Source organism: Bactrocera tryoni, chromosome 1 (assembly GCF_016617805.1).
Source record: "Bactrocera tryoni isolate S06 chromosome 1, CSIRO_BtryS06_freeze2, whole genome shotgun sequence".
Lineage (NCBI taxonomy): Eukaryota > Metazoa > Arthropoda > Insecta > Diptera > Tephritidae > Bactrocera > Bactrocera tryoni.
In genome coordinates, this window is record NC_052499.1 from 49,665,247 (window position 1) to 49,691,190 (window position 25,944).

The 25,944-nt window shown below is 38.7% G+C and overlaps 1 protein-coding gene across 1 annotated transcript in view; it reads left to right on the top strand.

Moving 5' to 3' along the window:
* LOC120766586 (probable serine/threonine-protein kinase yakA) overlaps positions 1-25,944 on the top strand; it is a 250,698-nt gene continuing 224,754 nt past the window's right edge. The window contains exon 1 of the mRNA XM_040092186.1: positions 1-162. The gene's annotated coding sequence lies outside the window, so the exon portion shown is untranslated. The remainder of the gene's footprint in view (positions 163-25,944) is intronic.

Below are 25,944 nucleotides of genomic sequence, written 5' to 3' on the forward strand. Positions count from 1 at the left end.
AAATTTAAAAACACAATTAACGCAATTGCTTGAAATATCGAAGTTTTTACCCATATTTTTGGTGTAAAACACATTTTGATACCCAACCGGCTTGGCGCGTCGTGAATGCTGAATATCAATCATCCACAACATTTGCGTCTCCTCCATCAGCCAGCGAAACAGGTAAAAGAGCAAATACAAAAATTTATCTCTATGGTTTTGGAATATTTTTTTTGAAGACAAAATGTAAATAGTTAGGCGTGTATATGAGAAAAAAAACAACAACAGCATACCCGGCATGCTAGCCAACCTGTCATGTCTGCCAGGGATAACCGCGCGCAACCGAAAAGTACATGTGCGTGTGTATGTTTTAGTTGAAGGAAGTGAAATTTGAAGATTACCAAATTTTTCAGCACAATATTAGGCGCTACGAGCTGCACTTGTATTTATTTGAAATTGTTAGACTCTTTTCTATCTTAATGGTCTGCTAATTTCCTAGTTTCCACTATAAAACCGTCCTTTTTTGTTGCTTTCAAGCAGTTTTCTGCGCTGGTCAGCTTGCTACCTGCCTAGTGGTGTTTTCTATGTGCATGTGTATATATATAATATAGTAATAAATAGGGGCCGTGCTGTTTGCTCGACCATGTGTAACCTTAACCTTTTTGTGCCTATGAATTGTGTGGGAACTATTGGTCATCGTTTTGTTTTTGTTGTAAATTATACTTTTTATTCGATATCCCTGCATGAAAGGATATGTACACTGAACATTAAAGGTATTACGTGGGAATGAAGTGCTGTGAATTTGGCGACAAAGTCTTAGAACAAACGAAAGATAGTAGGAAAGGATGAAAATCATAGTTTATCTAGCCTTATTGGATTATCTGCAGTGTCTTCTGAAATGACAATGTAGATGACAGGCACAACTGTGTATTTTCAAATAGCTCACAACTCAAAAATATATGAGTATTTAGCTTGAAAAGGGAAAAGTCAAAAATATGCTGTTATAATTATAAAGCTCTTGAACAGAATTGTTAGACTATCCAACATTTTTCCCTTAATAAAGTGTGAAAAACCTCTATTTTCGTTCCAAAATATTTTAAATCATTTGAAAACTATAAAATAAAACTAAATTTGTCATTGATGTCGCCTTTAAGCGTTGCTTATTTTTGTGGAACATTTTCGGACATTTACTGTTACTTTAGAGTATATAACTTTTGCCACGCAGAAAGAAACGTCGGAGACTCTATAAGGCATATATAAAAGAGATTAGGACAATGAGCTAAGTGAGAAATTGAAATTTTGCACCAGTCTTTTTCGGATCACTATGGAGTATAGTTACCATGCAAACTGAACAATCAGTACCACGTGCTTGTATCGAAAACTTTTCCATTTGACGAGATCTCTTCACAAAATTTAAAATGGAACCATTAGGACCGTAAGACTATAATGTAATCTCCGAAGAAAATGTTCAGAGCGAGTCTCAATAGCATAAGATCGTCATACAAACTGACCAATCAAAGTTCTTGTAAGGAAACTTGTGTAATTGTGAAGGAAATTATAATAGTTTCGATGAAATCGTAGTTAATATTTAAAAAAAAAAAAAATTGTTTAGTCATTTAATTTTAATGCTTGTCTTCTTTTATGAAAGTATATTGTAATAATTACTTTTTTGTATAGAAAGTTTCTGTCGTATTTCTTTCGCGGATAACACTTTTAAGGATTAATTTGACTGACTGGATATAATGTCATAATTCAAAGTTCTTAAAAAAATAAAATCTTCAAGATCGCTCTAGATTTACTAGAACAAATGGTATTCAGAAAGGGCAAAGTCTGGGCCCTGCTCCTCTCCCAAATAATGAGTAGACTTTTAATGAATTTTGCTTAGTAATTCGACCAATCAAATCAAATCAAAATCAAAGGCTTCTACACTAAATGTTAAAACCAGTTTTTTCTCTTTGCACTCTTATGTGATCCTTAGTGTACTCTTATTGGTTCGAGAATTCTCTACGGGCCAGTGTGACCAAACTTTGCAGCCTATAGTTTCCAAGTACTTTATAACCGGTGTGTTAAAATGAGGCTGAAGTTATTACGACGAATAATTATTGTCTGGTGGCTAGTCTCGAATTCCGGGCGTTCCTCGGCAATCGCTCGTTTCACTTTGATGAGCTGTTGTGGTGGTGATTTCACCCGGTTTTAGAAGCTGATATTATTGCAGGCCCGCTGATCTCACCAAATACAGAGCATTACCTTAAGGTCATAAATATTCAGATTTGCCGTTGATTTGACTGAGTTGCTGGTTTCACATAACAAATTCCTTTTGCGGTATTAAGCAGCATTTTTGACATGCAAAGTCGTCTTTCAATGGCTCTTGGCTTTAATTCATATGGCACCACATTTCCTTGCATTTGAATGTATCATTCTGCTTTTAAATGTTTTGAAATGGCTTTGTAGAGTGACTTCCAAAGACTCTGCGAGCTCTTTTTGTGTTTGGCAACAATCTTTATTGAGTAATGTTTCCAATTCTTTATCTTCCAATTTTTTTTATGCCGTACATCGCCATTTTTAAATCGTTCAAATCATTTTTGGCCCGTTCACTCAGCTGGAGCATGTTCACCATAAACCATCGATAGTTTGTGTTTTTGCTTAGAACTTTTTTTTTAGAAAATTGTGGTATGAATGTCTACAGCATGCATGAATAACTTCTCTGTCGAAGGCTTATAGAACAAGTTTTCAGGTCGTTAACATAATATCTGATTCTATTAATATTGTAGCGAGACCTTTTGTATATTACATTAACAAGACGAAATATTATACGAGTAAATGGCACTTGGCTCTAAATAAACATTTGTTTGAGTAAACAATTCTTGAGAGAAAGGGTTAAAGGTTTCCAATTCAAAATTTATGATCGTTTCTGTCAAAGAAAAATAAAAGAACAAAACAGATTTGAAACGTACAAAGATCTCGCTACTTCAAAGCTTATAATTCTGATGTCCACAGGGATCTCTTATTTTTATACTCTGGCAACCAGTTGCTATAGAGTATTATAGTTTTGTTCATCTAACGGTTGTACGTATCACCTAAAACTAAGCGAGATAGATAAAGGGTCGTATATATAAATGATCTGGATGACGAGAAAAGTTAAAATCCTTTTGATTGTTGTCTGTCCGTCTTGATTTCTGTAGCTTGAGTAAAAATTGAGATATCTCGATGAAACTTGTTATGTGAGTTCCCTAATGCAAAACAAAAAAATTTTGGGTTCGTAGATGGGCTTAATTGGATCACTGCCACGAACACAAATCGCCATTAACCAGAAACATATAAAGTGTCTTAACTAAGCGCTAAATTAAGATATAAAGCTGTAATTTGGTACAGAGCATCGCAGTAGCAAGGTGGGCGTGGTCTGTCCTTTAACAAGTTTATTGTACATATTTCCTAAACCACTAAAGCTACAACAACCTAATTTGCTAAGTACAAATCTTATAAGGATTTCTACCGACAATGTGAAAATGGATGAAATCGGAGGTTAACCCCATTCACACTCGATATAACGGTACGGCTAAAAACTACTAAAACCGTAATAAATCATTAACTAAATAAGCCAGAGACGTTACATTTTACTCTCCACATGATATGAGAGAGCCTTATGGGAGCCGGTGTCAAATTTGAACGATGGGAGTGGCGCCGCCCACTTTTCGGTGAACTCTCATATCCCGACTAACCGATTTCGACAAAATTTCTCTTATATTACACTGCGAAAATGGACGAAATCGGACAACAACCACACCCACTTCCTATATAGCACAATTTTAAATTCCGCTTGATTTGTTCAGTTTCCAGTACACAAATCAAGAAGTAATTAATATAACGGGATACAACGAATAATGTCTTTAGTGTGTGCCATCTTATGACCATAAATATTATCTTATGACCATAAATTGTTTAGATCCAATAAAATCTGTTCAAGCCTCTAGGTACCGAATATTTTGGACCCGGTACCTATAGTTGACTTTTGATCGATAATGTCGGTCAATGTGTGATATATATAACTGAAATTAAGGCATACTCCTTCTCTTATAATGATATGTCTGTATGTCAAAAATGGGTTGAATCGGACTAATACTTCACTTAGCCCCCATACACCTTATATAAAGATTTTCGAACTGCCGGGTGACTTTGTACCGCATAAATCGGCCAATATGTGAGTTATCCCAATGAAAATACGACACCGTGTTTTACTCGTAATAGCGTTTCTTTGCGCCTAAAATAGATAAATTTGAGCGAAACTGGCATAGTCCCTATACATATAACTAATATCAGGATTTGCCAACATCCGGCTGACTTTACTCTATATGATTGGTATTACACCTTAAAGTATTTCCCAGGCTTTGATTCTTGCAAGTTGTAAGAGTATAAAATTTCCGGTTGCACTCGAACTTAGCCCTTCCTTACTTGTTGTTATTATTATCATATCAACGCCATGATATGATGTTGAAACGCATTTGGCTGCAATGGCATTAGCCGCAGGGCAAAACAAGAAAATACAATGTTAATTCGCTTTTAGAGAAAGGTCAGTTAAAGCCAAGTAAATACGAGATTTAATGATGTCAGCAACAATGGCAGAATGTATTGAAGGTGATGCCACAAGCAGGCAACAATATACGCGTGCATATTTTACCAGAACCTGTGCTTACTTCCGAACAAGAGAACAAAGCGCAAACTAAAAAATGAAAGAACACAGCACCCTGCTGTTCGCATTCATTGTTGTTGTTGCTGCACTTGTATTCAGTTGATTTCGAATACTCTTCTATTACATTTGATTGGTTCACTTTTATACCCGAATATTCTACGCTTAAAGGTAAACTTGACAAATTTAACAGATCGATCTCTTGTTGGGAAAAGTACCAAGTCTATTTTAGTTCGTATTTTTGTCTAATATCGAGAGGATTTTAAAGGATTGCGTAATCGCCCTGGGATCTATGGTCTTTTGTGCTTTTTAAGTAGGTCTTTAGCTAAGATACTCTAAATATAATTTTCAAACTTATCTAGGTTCTTGGTACAGCCGTCATTATAGGGGTTATCACATTAAGGTACCATCTTCAGAAAATGGAAAAGAGGAGTCGGCGGATACTCTGCATTCCGACTGCATCGCGGAGGATGATGAGATGCTGGAACATTGTTTATGCGAATACCCAGCCCTCAGCTGGATGAGGTGATACATATTTCACGGCTCCCAATGCTCCAACTTAAGAGACATTAGGCAAATGAGGTGGAAAAGAATCAGGTCTTTCACCAAACTGGTTAATATGGTTACCACCCGAGACCACAATGGGCCTAATGACCGCTTAAGTGCAGCCGCGTGCGGTGTGGCACGTACGTGTTTCCCTTTTTGACCAACCAACTTATCAGGTTTTTCGCATATCATTACTATTACTCGACGGTGTCATGTGATTTTATTCTGAGGTTAATACCTAAAAACCCTTCATTCGCGGTCGGAAAACATTTTTAATTGTATATATGTATGTAGGTCTTTGGAGACCGTCGGAAACGGTAAACTTTTCCATTTGCGACATGAAAAAACTATTAAGGAAAAAGGTTCGATTTCGTCTTAAAACTTGCTAGACTATAAAGCCTTAGCAGTGCCTTGTTTAACCAGATGGTTTCTACCTTACTGGCTTCTGAAGGAGACTTCAGGAAGTTGTGCTAATTTACTATTACTTAACGTAGCCATCTATTTGTTGCTTAAATTCGTAAGAAATTATAGGAGACTTGTTGGTTCACAGCCCTCCCTTTCAATAGTGTTTGCAACTTCGTTTAATAGACAGTGTCGACGTCAGCAGACATTTTTAAATATTTTAGCGCGCCCTTCACCCCTGGCTCGGTTCAACCCTCCTCAGCCAACCTGAATGCCAAGGACTCAACATGACACAGAACTCTTGTCCTCAGGCCATATCACTATCCGACCTCACAGAAGCTTGATTACAGCAGATGCAAACCTTCCAGTCGCCGCATTCGCGACTCGGCTCCCACTTCACTGTTCACAGTCATAACTTCGAAGTCGTAAATAACTTCGTATTTCTTGGAATCAGCATTAACACCAACAACGTCAGATGTCAAATCCAACGCAGAATAACTCTTGCCAAGGTGCTTCTTCGGACTTAGTAGGCAATTGAGAAGTAAAGTCCTCTCTTGACGAACAAAAACCAAATTCTACAAGTCACTCATCATTCCCGTCCTGCTATATGGTGCAGAGCCATGGAAGATGACAACATCTGATGAGTCGACATTACGAGTTTTCGAGAGAAATGTTCTATAGAAGATTTATTGTCCCTTGGCCATTGGTAACTGTGAATACCACAGTCTGGAAGCTGTACAAGATATACGACGACATTGGTCAGCAAATTAAGAGACAGCGGCTATGCTAGCTAGGTCATGTCATCCGAATGGATGAAAACTCTCCAGCTCTGAAAGTATTCGATGCAGTACTCGTCGGGCGAAACAGAGGAAGACGAAGGCCTCCACTCAGTTGGAAAGACCAGGTGGAGAAGGACCTGGCTACACTTGGAGTCTCCAATTGGCGCGAAACGGTGATAAGTAAGGATGACTGGCGATGTTGTAAACTCGGCAATAATCACGTAAGTGTTGTCTACGCCAATAAAGAGGGAGATTCCCAGGAGACTTGTAAGTTCACATGCCTGCCTTGCAACATTATTTGTAAATTCGTCGCATAGGCGGCGACGCCGCTCAGCACGCATTTTTGAAACACTAGTGCGCCCTTCGGCTGAAAACTTGTAAGGCCTTACATTTATCATTCAAAGTAAAAGTAATTGCACCTTCGATAACTCCAGATCGGTTCGTATGTCTGAAGGCTCCAGGGCAGCAGAAATATTCTGGTTTTATTATCTATTTGGGGACATATTCAGAAAACTAAAGGAAGGCATTATACTCGACGAAAGGTTTTGGCTTTTTCAATCTGTTCTTTGAACTTGCTATAACTGTGCTGGGTGTTATAGCCCTTATTTTGCCCCTCCTTACTTATTTCTTTTGAACTCATTGCCAATGCTTTGTTTGGTTTACTCTGCTTGAAGTTCAAGTTTTGTGGCTTTTGTTTTGGTATGCAGCACTTTGTGCGGAGCATACGCAACGGAGCTAGTGCTGCGGTGCCCTGCACTCGAAGTGCGTCTGTGGCGTGTTGCGGCTTCCCACTAAAACTACACTGTTTACTCTTTGAAGCATACATTTACCGTGTGTGCTTACGAATATTTGTTTTTGTTTACGTTGCACTCACGTTACGCCACATTGTGGCAGTGCTTGGTGTCTTCTCGAGACCAAGAAGCTTTGCGTTTAAAAACTTGGCTGCTGTACACACGACAAACTTGCCGATTCAAATTTCCAACTTTAACTTCAACTTGAACTTCGACTTTACACACTTACCGCTTTTACATTCCCGTGCGCAAACCAAACAAGCTTCACCAGCTTCAACCAGCTTCAGCCAGCACCGTCAGTTTCGTTTTACTTGGACTTGCCAATTGCTTGCCAAAGTGGTTTTACTTTTATTTAATATAATTTTAGAAAATAAACTTTTTTCTGCTGCTTCAGCTCCTGCTTACCAACTGCAAGTTTGCTTGTCGCAATAACACCAACAAACAACTAGTTGCTAAGCAACAATAGCATGTGCATGCGGTATTCGGAATTTAACGCATTTTCTGGATCTTCTGGCTCGTTTGTCGGCCTGTTTGTAAGGCTTCGAGCGTGGCAGAGCGCGCAGTCAACCGCAGTTGCATGTCTACAGACGCACATACAGTACATACAAACATAAATCCTTGCTCACCTGACCACCCGCTCAGCAGCCAACTTGCCTGTTCTGCTTACTGCGACGGTTTGCTTCTTGGACGATTCGCGTTGACTTGAGTTCTATTTTTAAATCTTCCATTCCGCAGAAGATACGCTCGGCAAACGTCGCAGCGTTTCTGTGCACTTGAATTTCCTTTATAGCTGAATCGTGCAACTCGAAGTAGGCACTGAAGAAACAGAAGACTGATGTACGTGTCTACTATTGCCGTCCACACCGCCGACGCAGCGCCATAGCCGGTTTTCGGTTGTGCGCTAAACGTTCAGAAGAGCTCAGTTGCCGCAGCGCTCAACTTTAGTTTCTCTGCTTGCGTAGAAGTCAGCGTTTACGCCGTAAACTCGGCTTCACGTTGCGGACCGGATGGCTTGGCTTCGTCTTCCTATTTTTTTTGCACCGATTTTTTGCACTTCGTAATTTCTAAAGTAGGTGTCTACTTGACCAGCGCCAGCCACTGCACGTCTTGTCATAAATCTTTCCTTTTTACTGTTGTTGTGATTATTATTGTTGTGCTTTGTTGCTGTCAGCTGCCAGCGTTTCAGTTTCTTTCTCTGCATTCGATTTTCTTTCGTTTTCAACGGATCGGTCTTCAGCTATCGATGAGTAAGTGTTCCACTGCCGCAATTGAGGTTGCTGTCCGTTCATAGAGCATTGGCCATGCGGCGCTGCCCTGCCCATTTTATTTATTGGCCAGCTAGCCTGTTTAAAGCGTTGACTTCGCTGCGTGTGGACGTCGTCGCCGTCGCTGGGGTGCTTGGCCAAGTCAACTGGTTGGACGGCCTGCTGCTGCTTGCCCATCGCATACTAGTCCATTGTTTGTGTTTCTTCTTTCTGTGTTTCAAATAAATGTGCCTGTGTGTGTGTGTGTGTGTGTTGACTTACCTATGCGGCTGACTGGCTTACTTAGCCACTTTTCTTGTTTGAGTCACGCTTGTTCTCGTTACTAGTTTCTTGCCGTTGCCTATTATTGGCGTTTGAACGTGTTACCCCGTTGTTGCTGTGTTTATTATTGTTGTTGTTGTAGCCGTTGGCGCACTTTTTTCGTTTGCTCTCGAGGTGCATGGCCTTATTTACCCAGATTTGAAATTGGAATTTTGATTTCTTTCTTTTTTCGCAATCGTCTCGGCGCGGACGCGCGTCTTCTTGCTGTAACACATTTCTCAATTGGCTAATTTGCTGTATTAATTAAAGGCAAAAAACAAGATTTTTATTGGAAAAAGAATAAGCGGCGCATGCTACAACGCCTAGCTTTGAACTTTAGTGCCAGCGTTTTGAGGTTATGTAAGGATGGTTTTAGAAAATAATGTTCTCGAAAGTGTAATAATCAAATAAGTGGTTTATAAATATTATATAATTATATATAAATGGTATATGGTGATATATAAATAGGTAATAGTGTTATATAAATGGTATAAAATGCTATATAAATATTATGGGAAAAAAGAGTAAGACTTCTTTATTAAAATTTCGCGCAAATATTTGTTTTTAGGTTGGTATGACTGTCAGTGACAGCTGTGCCAAATGTCACATCAAAATAATCATTAGTGTTTATTATACGCTTGTCTGTCCGAAGTACATAAAGTGCATTCAACAATTTTTAAGATGAGTGAAATTATTCAACAAAGAAGTTTCATTAAATTTTATGTGTAGAATCAAATTTCTGATGCCGAAACGTTCAAAATCTTGAAAAAAGCCTTCGGTGGTAATTATTTGTCGTGAGCAAGTGTTTTCGATTGGTACAAATTGATCAAAGAGGGTCGAGAATGCGTTGACGGCGAACCACATCCAGCAGGGCCAGCAACCTCAACTGATGATAAACTCGTAAATAAAACAAAGAAATCGGTGTTTGAGAATCGACGTTTAACAGCCAGAGATCTTAGTGGCATCGTTCAAATATCCGAAGGATCAACGGAAACCATTTCGAAAGATCATTTGCGATTGGTTCCAAAATCACTCTTTTTTCGAAAAATAGCGTCGTGTTAATGTCTATGAAACAGTGATTTCCGACTACCAGGCTATCATGAAACGTGTTATTACGGGCGATGAGTCTTGGATCTATGTTTAAGACCCGGAAAGAGCCGAATATTGTGGTAAAGGTGAGCCGAAGCTAAAAAAACACATCAAAGCAGGTCAAAAATCATGGTTATGACAGTTTTCTTCGATTATCGAGATGTGGTGCACTCCGAAATCCATCCGTCTGGCCTAACTGTCAAAAGGTATACCATTTGAGTGTAAATCGTCGTTTTCGAGAAGCTATTCGTGAAAAGCGGCCGGAATTGTGGACCGACAACTTTAGGTTTTTGCACCACGATAATGCACTGTCGCATAGTGCATTGATTCTTTGTGAGTTTTTTGACAAATTTTCAACCAATATTGTGCCGCAACCTCCGTATTCACCTGATTTGGCTCGGCGTGACCTCTGGTTATTCAGCAAACTCAAACGACCGCTCCGGGGAAACCGTTTTGACTTAATTGAGGATATTATACGTGAATCGCTACGTCCATAGAAGGCTATTCCAGATATCGACTTTAACTGCTGTTTCGGGAATTGGAAAAAGCCTTGATACAAGTATATTGGGGCCAAGAGGGACTACTTTGAGGGGAACGATCAAAGTCTTACAATTTTTTCCTCATAGTTGTATTTCACCTGTCACAACTGTTTCTGTTACTTGCCGTTACCCCGTCACAAAATTCTCCAATTACAACTTTAACACTTGCTTTATTGCGTTTTATGTGTATTTACCTAACACTCAGCTTGTTATGCAACTCATCACAAAATCAACATTTACCGCTTGACTTACAGCAACACCACAAAAATAGTAATTTCAAACACTTGCCAGCATAAATGCCAATCCAATCGCACAATATAATTATTAGCCGATTTTTTTTCATCCACTCTCCGCTCTTTGCCCCCTCTCCGTCACTGGCATTATTATTGCTTTTCCATTTATTTGTTGAGTGTATTTCAATAATTTGTTAGTTTGTTGTTTTTGGCGTCTGACTTTTCGCATTTTGCCACTGTTTACGAGCCGCTTTGTGCTTCTGACATTGAAAATGCGTTCTGTTTCGCCATAATTGTTTTCCATTGTAGTCATTAACTCGTTAAAATTCACGTTTGCCGGTTTTGCCATTCATTTGCAATCGTGTGCTTTCTTCTTTTTCTATTTTTAATACCTCACTTGTCTATCGTTCGCGTAATAAATGGTGGTTTAGAGATTTAGTGGCATGAAAATTCAACGAAATTTGCGGGTTCCACACTGCAATTGACGTTCGGTCACGCTGTGACGGCTATTTAAACATTTTTGTGTGACTATCAGGTAATTTTGAGCTCGCAAACAATTCTGCTTGTTGATTATTTTTATTTGGTCTTTTAAATTTTTTTACATCAAGTCTGGAATATGATATCATGTAAATGGCCGCCGCCACAGTTGATTGTCATTTGAGCCCTTTTTATGGCATGTTCCATCACTTTGGCCAGAACTTCCGGCGATAGGTCCTCTCATTCTTGACGGATATTGTCTTTAAGAGCTGCAAGAGTCTGAGGCTTGTTGACATAAGCCCGCGACTTTAAAAAGCCTCACAAAAAGAAGTCTGGAGCGGTCAAATCAGGCGATCTTGCTGGCCAGTGCAAATCGCCAAAACGGGAGATTAGGCGCCCGGCAAATGCATCCTTCAGCATATCGGTTGTGGCACGCAGTGCGGCGTACCATTGTTTATTTACGTGTATTTCGCATGCGTTTACTACACAAATGTCAAAACAGAACTGACATTTAGTGTTTTTTCCACTAAATCAAGTCATATGTAGGATGAATAGCTCGTTCAATATTGACTTCTAAAGCTTGAATAGAGTCTGGTTTATTGCTAAAGACCAGTGACTTCAAAAAACCCCCCCAAAAAGTAGTCTAATGTTGTTAAATCACCACTTTTTGGAGGCCATTCAATGTCACAATTTCTTGAAATAATCGAAAATCGAAACTTTTCTCTCAAAAATACGGCGGTTGCACATGCTGTGTGGCACATAGCCTCGTCTTGTTGGAACCAAAAGTAGCCAAGTATCATCGGTTGGTTATCATCAATATATACCGCTCTCAGTTGACAGCAATGGTGTCACTAGACTGATTTCGAACAAAGAACAGACCGATGATTCCATCAGACCAAAAACCACACCACTCAGATGAGAGTGAGCCTTATCGGAGAAGATGATTTTCTTAAAAAACAAAAACGTGTTTGAGACAGTGCCACGTCTTGGGATCGACAAACTGTGGTCTTCAGCAACACTTTTTTGAACGCAGCAATATTTTAAGTTAGAAGTTACTAGTTAACTAGTTTCGATAGATTAGGTTGGTTTAAGAGGTCGATCCTTATAAGAATCTCACTTAAAGAGCAACGCCGGTCCGCTGTCTTATCTGAAACTCCTATATAATAGACCATAAGACCCTTACAAATCGACAAAACGCTTTGAGCCTATCACCAATTTGTTGAGACGGCCAATGCCAGTTTCGGCTTTGTATGTCTACTAGTACGGGGAAGGTAAGACTGTCGCGATGTTTCATTCTGAGTCTTACAAATGGTGGACAATGAAGAAGAGAGTGCCTGAATGTTTCCACTTCATCCTTCATACAACTTCCGTCCGTCAATATTTTTAACACAATATTTATGAATGCCTATTGGACAACGTTCACCTACCATAACGGCAAGATAAACTTTGCTAAGAACAAGTAATAAGCAAGATCTCTTGTGTTCTACTCTAAGCCAAAGAGATCTTTCAGTCACACAAGAGCAGGTCCACAACCAGAACGCCTGCTAAGCGCACGCAAGGTCCATTGATCCAATGGTAAAAAGAGGCTGCACTTCGTACGTCCGCTGTCACCTTAATAGCAGCTAATTTTGCCTGAACGACACTACAGCGATTCGGTAATTTAAGGCTAAGATTGACTGAGAGCTTCCTTTCAGAAAACTTCCTTTTTAATTCTCTAGAAAAAGCTGCCAAAGAAAAGTCCACGGTTTGGTTTAGGCAAGGTTCGCAAATTTTCTTCTGAAACCTGTATATTTTTCATTAATATTCAGAGTTTTCTATAACCATATTTCCCTACCTGGTTTGTATTCAGTCAGTTGAAGACCCAAAAAAATTACAACTCTGATTTGATTATGTAAAGTCATCAGCATCACCAAGAGCCAGTTAATTTCGATGACGTTGTAACATTCTTTCGCGGATCAGCGCATAATTGAAGCTTCATAAACTGGTCGAAAGCTGAGTCATGGTTAAAATATGTAAAATATGCTAAGTCGACAACAACAACAACAAAAGCAAATCAAATAATGAATGGAAATAGAAAAAAGAAGGTGATATGGCGAATCGTGGAACGCGCCCAAAAATGAGTTATGCGCAAAGGCAAAAAAATATAAATAGAATAAAATGGTATGCCATGGAGTACTATAAAGCTCTGCAAGCGACCAGCGAGCGATTTCAGGCAAGCCGATGCAAAAGCGGCGAACGAAGCTGAACTGAATTCAAATGAAATGCGGCTGAACCTGAAAACGAGTTCTCGTTGGCATGCCGCTTGAGTCACAGGTATAAAATTCGAACAACACCAACAACAACAACGGTGTTCTATGAAAATACTAGTCATAAAATAAGCGAGAAAAAACAGATTGTTAATGATAAAAGTGAGTCCAATGTGACGATCACGATATTCGCAAGCATTTATTGGTTAATCACGAAGGTGAAGTAGTAAAAATATACAAACACACATAAAATATGCATAAATCGCGTTGTATAATGCGCGATTAGCTAATAAGAAGCTAAATAAACAATTTAAACAGACTTAATGCTGTAGAATCAGCAGAAAGATATCGTAAGAAGGGAGCTGGCTGGGTAGAAAAGGTTAAGGCTTGGCAAAACAACCGCAATGAGAAACAGTTAAGCGTAAAACAATAACAAAAAATGATAAAAATGGCAACAACAGCAAATCAAAGCTTCAAAATTTTTGTGTATGTGTGTTTGTATGTTTACGTGCGGGACCGCAGCGTATTCGCAGCTCGGCGACAAGCCACTTTGTAATTCCCGCGAAATGGTGAAATGAAAAACCTCAAAGCTAATCAAGTTTATGAAAAAATGAAAAAAGATGCCGATAAAAAGGTGCAAAAACTCAGCGAAACCGCAAAAATAATGTAAAACAACAACAATAGCAATAAACACGCCGCCACAACAATGGCAACGCCGCGCACTCTGACTGCTGGCGAGGTCCAAAGGAATTTCAGTCAACACCGCGGCCACACCGCAACACGCTCATATTGTTGCGCCTCACACACATACACACACACCTACACATATACATGTATATATACAACATGTCATGCACATATGTTACACTCGCATGTGTGTTAACCCTTAGCCACAGACAGGTTTTGCTTTTAAGGTGGCCACTTTGGCCCAAGTTACCGGCTGCTTGACTTCAGATGTTCGCTAAGCAAGCATGTAAGCTTGCGTATTTGTTGTTGCTTTTACATACGTTGCATTGTGGTTTCATCGCGGAAATACTTTTGGCCAACCACAATTGCATTTTTAAACAATTGATTAACAAGTATTTGAAACGTACCTATGAGCTATCATTTGTGTGTGTGTGTGTGGTCGTCATTGTTGAAATTCGAGAATTCATTCGTTAATCAAATAGAAAATTTAGAATCCTTTGAGTTTTTGCTAAGCGCAAGTTCCGTTTAAATATTTGAGAATTTTCTTGCTTAAACGCTGTTCTGAAAAGAGCTAGTGATCTCACCGTGGTCCTTCGGAGAGACTTTATAGAGAGACTTTCAAGTTAGTTGAGCCATTTTTTGTGGTGTCGGAAAACATCAATAAAGAAATGTGCATCAAATAAAAAAGTATTCATCGGGGATCAGTTTCTTCCTAACTTTATGCAGATTTTTTCTTCAATGTTCTGAAAAAAATATATAAAAAGTTGGTAAAAAGGTTAAGTGCTGCCTTAAAACTTATACGAAATGCTTCTTGTAGATAGAAGCCAGAATAAATATCACAATTAACTGGACTATCTTTTGAGACTAATTACATGATGAAAACAAGAATAGTATAATTAAAAAAAATGTAACGTCTGAGCTGAATAATTTCCTCTGAGATTGCGTTATTGCCTTAATAATCCATGCCAAATTTCGTGAAGATATCGCGGCAAATGGAAAAGATTTTCATACAAGCAATTCATTCCGATCGTTCAGTTTGTATGACAGCTATATGCTATAAATATATGTACATATAGACGCGGGTTCAATATCGACGGTTCAGACAAATTGGCAACTGTGTAGTGAAGAAAGAACTTGTGTAAAATTTCAGATCGATATCTCAAAAGTTGATTAAATCGTGTATATACAGACAGACAGACTGACCGATAGACGGACATGGCTACATAGACTCAGCTCGTCATGCAGATCATTTATGTACATATATATATATTTTTTATAGGGTCTCCTGAACCCAGAAAGAAACATCTTCTCAGTTTTACGAACTTCGTGGTAAACTTAATATCTCTCCGAAGTAGGCAACATGAAACCACGAATACGTTTTAATGCAGAAAAATTGTCTCATAACTACCACAAAAGCAGTAGCAAGTGGCACCTGGTGGCAGAAAATTTTGAAGTCAAGTATCTTGAAGTGAAAATGGGCATGGCCCCGACCCATATACAAGCCAAAATATATGGAGCGAGCAGCACGACGTCCGAGACCCCAATCATTCCGCAAAATACGTCTTTCTTTGCCTACGGCTGCCTGCAGTCGCTCCTTCATATTCGCTACGTGTGGAGTCTTTCACTTATGGTCAGCCCCAGGTAGCTGACTTGCGTACATATCAGATGCTGACCCCGTTCATCCGGACAAACGGTGGATGAACCGGCGACAATCTGTCCTTAAGCAGCTGTGTCACCGTTTTTTCCATCGATAAGTCTACCGCTACTAAAACCTACTAAGCCCCAACATTTTGGATATGAAACAATGCATCCTCAATACTGTGTCCTTTTCTGAACCCATACTGTCTATCCGACTTCATACCCCGCATTAGCTCCAAGCCGTTCCATCATAACAGTCTTAGAACTTTTCCACTTTGAATCATATTATGATTACTCAATCCTCATCCTCCCTTAACCTGCCACTTAACGCTGAACGCCCCGTCAATGTTGACAGTCATAACTTCGAAGTCGTAGATAATTTTGCCTATCGTGGAATTAGGATTAACACCAATAACAACGTCAGAATAACTCTTGTCAACATGGTTCAGAGGCATGAACGATGAAAGCATCTGATGAGTCGACGTTACAAGTTTTCGAGAGAAAGGTTCTTTGCGTATTGGAAACGCCGAATACCGCAGTTGATGGAACCACGAGCTGTATGAGATATGCGACGACATTGAGAAGTTTCAGCAAATCAAGATATAGCAACTACGCTAGCTAGGTCATGTCGTCGGAATGGATGAAAACACGCCAGTATTCGACGCAGTACCCGCCGGGAGGGCAGAGGAAAAAGAAAACCTATACACCGTAGGAAAGACCAGGTAGAGAAGGATCTACACTTGGAATCTCCTATTGTCGCCAAACAGCGAAAGGAAAAACGACTGGCGCGCTGTTGTTAACTCGGCTATAACCGCGTAAGCTGTGTCTACGCTAATAAAGAAGAAGAAGAAGTTTGGATTAAAATTTACCAATAGAACAAGCTTCAACTGGATTCTGGCGATAAGTATGATTATAACATAAGTCCAAATACATCGATGAGGAAAGAGTAATATTAACTAAGTTTTCATATACTTGCATTCTGGTTAATTATGTGCTTGGCAGCTTAGCCATGAAACCAAATTTTATAAACCAAATCTAGTTTTTTTTTTAATATAGGCTAATCCTTAGATAAATGCAAGCAATTTTTATGGATAAAATAATATCAGTTGTAAACTGGCCAGTAAAGCCGCTTGAGCTCATAACCCAATTACCCTCTTCTTCTTCTGACTTACGGTTTTATGTGTGTAACACGCGGAATTAAAATATTATTTATATTTCTTTAATTAAATATTTGCTATTAATGCCACGAAAAGCCACAGTGCCAAGCGAAATCCACCAATCTGATAGTGGAAAACGGAAAACTTTTCCCATTCAAATGCCATGCAAGCGCCGCTGTTGATGGCGAGCATAAGTGTCAGCAATACGCTCATCAACAGCTTATAATGCCAAGATGCAGATAGCAAAGATGCAAGTTTTGAGTTGAGCGGCGATCAGAAACTTGCCGAAGACAGACAGCGCAGCGGTGACGCTTAAAGAAGTTTACTCTGCAGCGTCGGCGGCGCGCGATGGCGCGTTGGCGGGGTGAGGAGTTGACTATATTTTTGCGTTGCGCAAATTTACGCGCTCGTAATTTACTTTTTCAATTAACGGCAAGTGTGTTGGCCAAACGCTAAATGCGCGCCGAGTGTAGGGGAAGTAGTTTGGTGGGGCGGCGGGCGGAAAGCTGCTGCTATTTAGGCAACACAAAGGCGAGTGCTTGCGGACGCTTTTGGCATTTGGCGCAAAATAGAGAATTATGCACAAAAAGCAAAAACAAAAAAAAAACAACAAATTAATTAAAAATGTTTGCACTTCACTGTGAACCAATCAGTGGCGCTCAAATTGGCAGCGCTCACCAACGTTGACGGACCAGCAGCTGGGGCGCAATTGCAGTGGCAACCACTTGACGGCGATTGGCGCAATTTCGTACGTTGCAACATAATTGCAGGAAATTAGCACTGACAGGCTTTGGCTGGCTGCTGGCGCCACACACACACACACGTAGGTACAGTGAAAAGGAAAATGAGCACAAACAAGTAGCGACGACGGCGTCTATGCGATTTGGGTGCCTGCAAGGGAATGCAAACAAGCTGGCAGGAAGACGCAATTGCTGTTGCGAAATTGACAGCGCGCCGCCAGCAGTTGCGGCAGCAACTTAATTACGCTCTTGGCGCAAATGGGCAACAACAACTGAAGCCTAGGAAAATGAGCGCAAACTCGTAGTAATGACAAAAGGCAGCCGTCATCCATATGATGTTTGGTCGGTCTGTTTGGCGTTCGCGTTGGTCTGGTCTAATGAATGATGGTTGTGGGGGGCGCGGGGGAAGGTGTGAATTGGAATGCGACGGAAGTGCAAAGGAAATAAGCGGGTATCCTAGCTGGAGGCAATGCAGTGGCTGCAACTTCTTTTTCCTATCATGTAGCTTCCGTAAATTGTCTGCGCGCACGAGCTCATGATTACTATGCACAGCGTAGGTATGCATGTATGCGTGTATGCGGATACTCATATGTATGTTTTGGAGCGCTTTTTTTAATAAAGTGTGCTTGAATGGCAGAAATAAATTATAATATAATTTTTTGCCGCATGTGCATCTACTCTCATATACATTTGCTCCTCTTTTAATATGTTGGAGTGGTCTCTCAGGACGCCTGCTTGCGACCGTAAATTAAAGATGATGTCTTCAGTGCTATATATGCGTATTTTTATATGTATATGTGTATGTCTAAATGCGATAATATTACTTTTAGTAATCCTATGTCTGCGTTGCGTAGACTGTTTAGCGTAGACATCCTGTAAGTTATTTTTCGAAGGCAGCTAAGGTCTCTCTCTTCCTCTATTACTTTTGTTTTAATTCATATTTGAGGTACTCTTCGAAGAGATCATTCCACATTAATTAAAATTAAATGTCTAAATCCAGGTTGGCTGCTGAGTGCTGACTTAAGAACCCAAAGTTTCAACTTTCACAAGAGGGAGAGAGAAGAAATTGCCACCAACTGTCACCAAGTTGACTGTCAAAAGTAAGTTTGGAATTAAAATGAGACTAGACTGACTTTTTATATGACAGAAGAAGTTTTCTATTGCCTTCGACTGCTCACCATAATCTAATTTAGCAAAAAGCGAGAAAACTTTGTTTCGTTTTTTATCCCAGAATTAAACTCGAACCTAAAATACATTAACTTTGGCTGCACCATAGCTTTAATACCCTTTACATGTGCATCTATTATAATAAAAAGGGTATAAAAAACACATTTATCTAGATTTTGATCAAATAGCTTGTATGGCAGCTACATGCAATATACTTTTGATTTAAACAATTTCTTCGGAAATTGTATCGTTATGGTGGACAGTAACAAGTACGAAGTTTCATGACGATATCTCGACAAATGCAAAAGTTGTCCATACAATGACTGGATTTTGATCGATCAGTTTGTATGGCAGCTATACGCTATAGTGGTCCGATATGGAAAATTTTTTGGAATATTATTTCGTTGCTATTGGAAATAATCCATGCCAAATTTCGTGGAGATATCTCGTCAACTGAAAAAGTTTTCCATAAAAGTATATGTAATTGATTATTCAGTTTGTATGGCATCTATATGCTACAGATCTGCAATTTTAAGAAACATTTAAAATAAGTGGCATATCTCTCTGTTAGATTTGTCTTTCACCTACATACCTCCATAGCCAAAAATCTACGAACTCTTTAAAACCGTTAGTTCAATCAATGTTTATTTTCGCCTTCGAATTTCTGCCGTCATTCGCTTTATAAGCTATCTTCAATGCTGCATTGGCTGTCAACGAGGGACTCCAAAAGGAAAAGGAGTAAAAGTAATAAGAAAAGAATCTCCACAGCTGTCAGCGGCAATCAACGATAGCTCTATGCTGTTATCGCACCAATACACATGCGTCGTCTCGACCAATTCCACCTGTCAACAGTAGCGTGCACGCGTGCCACTGACAGATGCGCCGCCAAAAGGCAATACAATCCAATCGGAAATTGTGCACTCGTTGCTGCCGGCACAGTCACAGACGAATGACTACCGTTCGCTGACCAAAATAAGTTTTCGGCGCGACAAATGGTCTTGGGCGTGGCACGACTGCCATGAGATATTGCTATTCTTGCCGTGCGGCAGCCGCAGGAGTGGCAAAAGAAAGTCGGCGTAGCATTGAAAAACTGTCAACAACTCGTTGACATTGAGCAAAGTAATGAAATGAGTGCAAAGAAATTAGTGTGCAATAAAAGTTGCCTGAATGATGTGGATTTTTACTAGCTGTCTATTGTGGCAGCGGGTTTTGCACAGCTGCGAGGCATTTTGGCAATTTTTTAGATTTTTGCTTGACATCATTGAAAATTTTAATTAGCTTTAACAAAGTTTAAAGATTTTTTGAGTAAGTTATTCTTTCTTTAAATTTTTGTATTTTTTAATTTGTCTATCCTCAGGGTATACTCGGTTCGTCACGAAGTTTGTAATACCCAGTAGGAAACGTTGAAGACCATATAAAATAAACTATAATTGTGTATATAAATGAGCTGCTTCAATTTAGCCAAAAGAATGGTAGAATCTTCGAAGAAATTATTCAAATCGGACCACTTTCACATACAGCTATCATACAAGGTGCGTTCTAAAGCAAACAGGACTTAAAAAAAAACAGAAGAAATGGTTTCGGCAAAATCAATTTATTTTATTCAAAATAGTCTCTTTCTGCTTCAAAACAGCTTTTTGCACGGTCCAAAAGCATGTCGAATGAGTGTTTTAGCTCGTTGGCCGGTATGGCCGGCAGTATGCCGGTTCAAGCCTTTTGAATGGCCTCTACGCCTGCATAACGCTTTCCTTTCATGGGCAAATTTTTTTTGAAAAGGAAGAAGTCGCACGGAGCCATATCAGGCGAATACGGCGAGTGGTTAATGGTTAAAATGTGATTTTTGGTCAAATAATCGTCCGTTAAATGTTGGATTCTGAGCAATTTTTGGTCGTCAGTCAAATGTTCGGTCAAAATGCAATAAATCGATGTTTTAGAGGTTTTCAATTCCATTTCCATCGATTTCAGTGATGATTTTGGCTGATTTCTGATGAATTCACGCACAGTTTCGATGGAATTTCCGGTGATCACGGATTTTGATTGGCACACATGTTGATCGTCATTTATGTCCTCACGACCACTTTGAAAACGTTGAAACCACTCATGCACTCTGCTACGGGATAGGCATTCATCGCCATAAACTTGTTTCATCAATTGAAATGTTTCGGTAAAAGTTTTACCAATTTTAAAACAAAATTTAATGTTGGCTCTTTGTTCGAAGTTCATTTTCGCACCGATAACACAAACATACTGACACTTAAAACGTAATAACTTCGCTTCCAATCAATGAAATGTCATGAAGTTCCCACTGAACAATCGATAAAGATTGCAGATTCTAACGCATCAGTCGACATATAGATGGCGCGATTCAAAAAGTCCTGTTTACTTTGGTACTCACCTTGTATAAACTGATCGATCAAAATCAAGCTCTTGTACGGGAAACTTTTTTATTTGAAAAGATATCTTCAGCGAATTCGGCATGAATTATTATCCAAGAATATGTTACAAACCCCTAAGATATTGTTCAGATCGCACCACTATAGCATATAGCTGTCATACAAACTTACCAATCAAAGTCAAGTTCTTGTATGTCAACTTTGTTGTATGTGAGGGGTATTCTATGCTACTTATATGCTACGGTGCAGCCGAGGTTAACGGTTTTTGTATTGTTGTTTAAATTTGTTTGTTCATTGTATTAGAACTGATTTTTCTTTTTTCCCAAGTGTAGCACAACGTATGTTAATAAGCTTTTATAACATTCTATCAATGCCATTTGGCCTTTAGCTAATTGTGTGGCGGCGTGAGCTGGCGTTTAGCTGTCGCATGGTGGCTGTGAATTGCCGTTAATCAACTTATACACATTCGCATGGCACTAAACAAACATTTGTGCAATCACATACATACATATATACGTACTTAAATGCAATTCTAACCTAACAAGTGCAAGTGTATAAATGCAATTATGGTTTGTATGACAGACCTGCATTGGTATATATGGCTATATTTTCAATTATTTGTTAATTGCTCGCAATGCACTGTTTAGAAATACTATTTATAGACATACACAAACATACAAACATGAAATGAAAATATTGCAAACTTAAATGACTTTGAATAAGAAATATATACGAGCATGTGTGTGCATTCGTAACTATGTCACATAAGTATGTACATACCATACACTATATATGTACATATATATACATGCTTCTCATATTTTCCCTCCGCATTTTTACCTTTTTTCCCAAATTACTCACCTGCTTTTTTCGCCACATTACACACATATATGCAGATGTACATACTGACGCACATGCCACATCGCCACATGTGCTTGTTCATGTGAGCATTTTACGAATTGCATTGTGCAATTTAAATTGCTGTACACAGTAAATATTTCAGCGCGCAATTTTATTGATTGCCAGAATTTTCGAAATCCATGCGCCTCATGTTGCAATGAGGCACGACGTCAAATGGCGCATTGTGTTGTCACAAAACACAAGAAAAAACAACGAAGTAATGCAGAAAAGAAAAAAAAATCAAAATTGAAAATTAACTGCTGCCACAACTGGCAAAACAACGGTGCTCATAATTTCCACATTTTTGCATAAATTTATGCCAGTTGCATTTTTTCTACTCTTTTTGCCACTTGTTTGGTAAAAAATCGACATTAAGCAACGAACAGAAAACGGTCACATGTGCAATATTCAAATGTAGTTGCATATGCTAATATAATTGTAGATATGTATGAGCACAAATGCACAAATGTTGGCTAAGTCATGTACGAAATTTTCTGCACTCAGATTTTATTTCACAAAAATTACCGATTTAATTAGGGTTAGTTTGCGGATTAACTGGTCGAAGAAATTGCAGAGGTTTTCCTAATAGCAGTCGCCAGTCATCAGAACCAGCGAACCTTAAGAGTATAGGAGGACAATCTCGCACAAGATTTCTTCATATTTTTAAAATTAAAAACTAAAAAATTTAATTTATTCTTCAAAATCTATGTCATCCTACTCAAATGAATCCATTTTGGCACCAATACACTTGAGCCAAGCTTTTTTTTCCAATCCTCGAAAAAATTGTTAGAATCAATTTCCGGTATAACCACGTTTATTGTCTACAATTGACTCAAAATAGGTTCCTCGGAGCGGTAATTTGAGTTTGCTGAATAGACAGAAATCATACGGAGCTAAATCAGCCGCATACGGTATTTGCGGCACGATATCGGTAAAAATTTGACAAAGAACTCACGAAGAATCAATGCAGCATGCGACGGTGCATTATCGTGGCGCCAAAACCTAGAGCTGTCGTTGCATAATTCCGACTCCTTTTACGATTAGCTTCGTGGCAATGGCTCATAACACTTAAATAGTATTACTTGTTGACAGCTTGGCCGGTCGGAAGGAATGCGGAGTGCACCACACTTCGATATTTGAAGAAAAGGGTGAACGCAACATTGACTTTTTAACCTGTTTTGACGTGTTTTTTTCGGCTTCGGCTCATCTTTGTCACAATATTCGGCGATTGATCGTCTGTTTTGGGGTCGTCAGCATAGATCCAAGAAGCATCGCCAGTAATAATATGTTTTATGATATCCTGCTATTCGGAAAGCATTTTTTCATAGACGTTAATGCGACGCCGTTTTCCGAAAAAATTGAAGGATTTTGGCACCAATCGCTTTCACTTTCCTTAGGCCCAAATGATAATTCAAAATAATTTTCACGAATCTTTCCGATATTCCAAAGTTGCCAGTAAGATCTCTGACTATTAATCGTCGATTAGAAGGCCCTAGTTCCTTTAGTTCCTTGACGTGTTAATTAGCAGTTGATATTGATGGCCGTCCTAGACGTGGCTCGATGTTAACACGTTCTCGACCCTCTTAGAAGAAGTTGTACCAATCAAAAATACTTGCTCGCGACAAACAATTATCACTGAAGACCTTTTCCAACATTCTGAACGTTTCGGCACCAGAAAATTAGATTCCGTACACAAAATTTAATGGAACTTCTTTGTTAAATAAGTTCACTCATCGCAAAAATCGCCGAATGCATTGTAGATAAGTATCTTTTCCAGTTAAAGATGTGCTTTAATGCATTTCTATCATGACTTTAAAATGGCACAAGTCATTAGAATGATTGCTTAAGGTTGTTAGTTGGCTAGAGTTTATTTTAGTTTGGTAATTATTGAAGTTAAACTTAAAAAGTACAGTAGACTCGTAGTGGACTCGTGCAGATATTCAGCCTTGTATTTTGGTCAAAATGCCTTTATAACGTTCGCTTTGCTACCAAAATGCAGCTGAAAGATTGCTCGCAAGTGAGCCCGCATATTCACAGATTTTCCTGTGTAGTGATTAGAGTGACCAGTTGTAAAAAATATATATATTTATTTCAAACTACAATTTAAAAGTCCAAATATTTGCTAATTACAACAAAAAGATACCTCGGATGGGTATCGCAACAAAGCAATGTTTTCGAAATGTTTTGTCTTACGAAAAAAGGAGTAATTTCTCATACTTATTTCGAAGTTAGTCGTGTAAATCGAAATATTTTGTTGGATGTTCGAAATCGAGCTTATTGAAAAAATGATTGTTTATTATACATACGTATGTTAATAAAAAAAGAAAATATGGACATCATCGAAGTTTTCCTCTAATTTCGAAGGTGTACACTTTCCAAAATGAGGCCCATAGTTTTTGAACTAAAATTGTTTATTTTGCTCGAAGATCTGTTAAGTTACATCATATAAACTTGAACAAAAAATGATATGTACTAATGTAGTAAGAAGAAATCCTGGACAATATCAATATTTTGTCTTTTTTAGCAACTTATTATAATCAATAATGATTTGTTTCTAATTTTTTTCTCAATTTCTAAGTCGAAGGTATGTTCGAAAAAACGTAGTAATTCCTTTTTTACTTTTAACAAACTTGTCGAAAAAGTGCTTTGGTTTAATACTCTGAAAAAAGTCGTTTCTGCGGTATAGTGGTTGTGTTTAGTATTTACTACGGAGTAACATTTAAATTTCATTATGATATTACCAGCAAATCACTCCATTTGCTATCCCACGTGGGGGAAGAGGACCTCATATATTATTAGAAAATACATATAATTTGTAATTCGTACTTAGGTTTGTTGTCAACCCAACATCTTATAATTTATTTCGAATATTCTTTTTCGAAAAAATTGGAAAATAAAAAATAAAAAAAATTTGAACTGCTGGTCACCTCATTACCAAACCCAGATGCTAGTAACTAATAGACAGAATTTGCGCCAACATAGCAAATAATTCAAACATTGTTCGAAAATTTTCGAAATTAAAAAATCGGAAAATTTGTAACTGCTGGTCACCTCATTACCAAACCCAGATGCTAGTAGCTATCAAACAGCATTTGCACCAACATAGCAAATGTTGCAAACAATGTTTGGCTTGCCGAAATTCACCTGTTTCGACTACACTGACAGGCAATATCTCCAAATCAAGTATTGTGCACGTACGGTTATGCACACATACTATACATACGAGTACGTTTGTATCGCTGTGAATGCAAAGTGTAAGCGCATATCCATTTAGTGCAGATGCTAGACACTTCAGACTCCACTCATGGGTATCAACTTTCGATAAGTAAGCGGGTAAAGCTGGCAGCAAGGCCAGTAAAGACAAAGGCGCGAACAGACCGAGGCAAACTTGGAGTGAGAGAGAGAGAGAGGGTGAGAGAAAAAGAAAAAATGTTGCATATCTCGAAATCTGATAAACAGAAAACGCAAAGCAAATCATACGTGGAAATTTGTAGCTTTGCTTGTATGCTACAGAAACTGGAAAAACTCGCTGCAGACGAAACTGCAGAAAGGTACAAAAAATGCCAAGCAGGCATATCCAATAACAAAGAAATGGAAAACTGATAAAAACACATAAAATCACAAGATGAAAGCTTGGTAAAAAGGCAACAAAGCTGGTAAGAGGAGCATGCATTTTACTGCAAAAATCCCAGAGGGAACGGTCGGTATATGGAGTGAGCGCTAGAGTGAGGTTTAGCATGTGTAAGTAAGGGTTTAGAAAGGTGAGCATGAGGTAAAAGAGTTTCGATGTAATAATATAGAAAAGTGGCATTACTTACATATATATTATAAAGGATACATATGTATGTACATAAATAATATATGGATACGGTTGGATGCTGCTTAATCTCACTCTCTGCTCGCACGGCTGCAAATAAATGGCGCGAAAAATT